At 37.1% G+C, this 3243-nt stretch overlaps 1 pseudogene; it reads left to right on the top strand.

Annotated features, from left to right (window-relative positions):
* On the top strand, window positions 1-1875 carry LOC110202035 (transmembrane protein 161B-like; annotated as a pseudogene).
* The last annotated feature ends 1368 nt before the right edge of the window (window positions 1876-3243 follow it).

Raw genomic sequence — 3243 nt, forward strand, 5'->3', positions numbered from 1 at the left:
ATGATGATGGACAGTGTCATGTGGAAGATCTTACCTCACTATTCTCTTGCTCACTGGCTTCTCTGTAATGGCAGTTTTTCATCTTTGTGAAATTACCATACTCCTTAAATTATTTTTCATCCATTTTCTTATGTTTGGGCCTTTTGTGGAGATACAGAATAACTGAATACCACCTTCCTCATGATAATTTTATATACTTAAAGATAGATAGAATTGGACTTAATGCATTAATGGAGTTTTGGGCTCTTCAGATCAAGCTGTTACTTCCTCTGTCTTGTATTGATGACTCCTCCTCTGTTCCCTGGTAGAATGAAGGCCAGCAGCTGAGACCTGATTGTGGTAGATGTTTAAAAATGTCTTGCTTAGCCACTCTATTTTTGGAGAGTTTGTGATGGCAGAAGAAGAGTTATGCCTTCTTGCAGGAAAAAAGGGGAAAGAGCAAAACCAATAGGAATATAATGGCCATATTGAAAGTAAGCCACTGACCATTCCAAAGGATATTGATCTTCATCTAGAAATAAAGACAATTATACAAGTAGATACTTTAGCATTGCATTGTGTTACTGAATATCAATGGCTGGTGGATTTCACAGTGGCAGATACAGTAGTGCATCTAGTAACTAAAATCTACTAAAGTTTGATGAAACCTACACAGGAAATGAATATCAGCATTATCTATTGCTTGCTTGTTTTAACTTTTGCAATTAAGGTACAGTTTTCATTGACTACACATTATTTTAAAGTAGAAGAAAGTGATGAAAGATCAGTCTGTGCTGCCTTTAGATTTTTTTTCTTTGTCAAAGCCATGGCAATCTTGATTATTACTAAAAACTATCTAGAATTGGGACTTGAAACAGGTTTTACAAATTTTTCAGAAAGAGTGATGCAGTTTCTCAAAAAGCAAGGTTTAGAATCCTAGGGTCCTGTGTCTAAACTTACTTCCCAATTTTTCCTCACTATTCTGTGTTCACTTATTGGTGCTTTTTTTACTTTCCTGGGCTGTGGTTGGCTCAAATGCATCTGGATGCCCTGAATTTGGCAACAGAAAAAATAACACAAGCATTACTTCACATCAACTTCTTGGCACCCTTCTTTATGGCCCTGCTTTAGCTAAAACCAATCACGAAAGACTACATTATGAACCCAACTTTGGGTAAAGAAAGTGTTCCTTTAGTAACAGAAATGACATTTGATGCTGTGGGACTCTGGTTGATAATCCTGCTATGTTGGCTCTTAGATTGACTCTAATGTGCGCGAAGTGTGTGCATCAGATGAAAGAAGCTGGGTGATTAAGTACTATTGATTTACAGAAAATGGTGGTAAGACTGCTTCATTACCTTTGTGTAATTGCACTGCAGTACATGGCACCTCTGCTCATGCTGCTTCACACAACCCTGCTTTTGAAAACACTAGGTAATCATTCCTGCTGGCTTTATTCCAGGTCTAGCTCTGACTCTCTAGTGGAGAATCATCCATTCTCTGGTTCGGTTCATTCTGAATTACCATCTGCTGGGGCAGCTAGATGGCACAGTGGATAGAGTACTGGCCCTGAAGTCAAGAGGACCTGAGTTCAAATCCAGCCTCAGACACTTGACACATACTAGCTGTGTGACCTTGGGCAAGTCACTTAACCCCGATTGCCTCACTAAAAAAAATAAAAATTAAAAATAAAAAAATGAATTACCATCTGCTGATGAAAAAAAAAATGAAGGTAGCTGTTACCCAGATAACAGTGGCGCTGGGCAGCCTAAAGGCCATCTTTACTCTTCTGATCTTCCCAGGGCTCTTGTCATTTCTAACCTGGTGGATTGCTACTTGCCTCTTTGCCACAAGCAAAGAGGACCTTTCTATCACCAGTACCTAACTGCGGCATGAACTGATCAGCTAACAAAGACAACAACAGCAAGGTAGTGAAGGCAGCCTAGTTTGGAGTCCACGTGCCTTTGAAGAAAGGGCTGGGGAAAATCAGAAGAAAGCAGAAAGACTGAATACAAATACATAGCGTTCAAATGGTCTTTTTTTTTTTATTGCTTCCTCTGTCTTCTCAGGGTCAACTGATGTTTTAATGTTTAAAATCAAAAGTTGGTTTGTTAATTTTGTTATGTAAAGAGTAGGTGAGTAACTATTGAATCATGGCAGTGAAACTGTGACTTTTTTCTTTATATAGATAAGTATATATACACACACACACACACACACACACACACACACATTTATATATATATATGTGTGCATATGTGTGTGTATGTATATGCATATATACATATACGCACACACACATATACATACACATTTAATGATGTGAGAGGGCTACTTAAATCCTTGTGATACCTCGGTTTACAGTAACACCCAACTACCCTTGAAGCTTCATTTATGACTTCAGGCATTGTCTGATGCCTTTTAATAATATTAAGGTACAATCTAGAAACTGAGCCATACTTAGGGGAGACAAGGGAGAAAAAAACAAACTTCTGTTGGGACTGTGTTAGTTGCTTTTCCAAATGAATAGCAGCAACTACAACAAATCCAACAAGAAAGAAGAAACAGCTGCTGTATATTACAGCAAAGGAAGCTGTAGTGTATCATTTTAATTTAGTGGAGATATAAGTGCATGACATCTGTTATTTTAAAATGTATGTTGTCTCAATCTCTGCAGTTCTTTAAAACAACAATAACAAATGGCCATATAAACAATTGCTTTTAGCAGCTTGCTACTACGATTGGATCTCACAAATTTGGGTGGGCCTCAATTTCTATTATTTTCTATATTATTGGACAAATTTATCTTAAAACAGCACAAAAATGTTTCTCGACATTGATCAAACATTTTTTTTTTCTTTTTGGTGAGGCAATCGGGGTTAAGTGACTTGCCAAGGGTCACACAGCTAATAAGTGTCTGAGGCTGGATTTGAACTCAAGTCCTCCTGATTTCAAGGCTAGAGCTGTATCCACTGCGCCACCTAGCTGCCCCCATCATTAAACTTTTAAAAATACTTTTTAGTCCTGCTGAATGCATATGTGCATTGTACATGTTATATATTAAGTATATAATATATTGGAGCTATAAGAGATGAACATAGAGAAATATTATTTTAAGTTGCTATTTGTATATCAAAAAGTGATCAAATGGAGGTGCATTCGTGTCTAGAAGTTTCAGGCTTTTTGAATGAGAATTAAAAGTCATTTTTGAAAGTTCAAAAATAGTTTTCAAAAGAGAATTGTTTTTACTTGTAATTGGGGGGA

Source organism: Phascolarctos cinereus, unplaced genomic scaffold (genome assembly GCF_003287225.1).
Source record: "Phascolarctos cinereus isolate Bilbo 61053 unplaced genomic scaffold, phaCin_HiC Scaffold_2;HRSCAF=192, whole genome shotgun sequence".
In the NCBI taxonomy this organism is placed as follows: Eukaryota; Metazoa; Chordata; class Mammalia; order Diprotodontia; family Phascolarctidae; genus Phascolarctos; species Phascolarctos cinereus.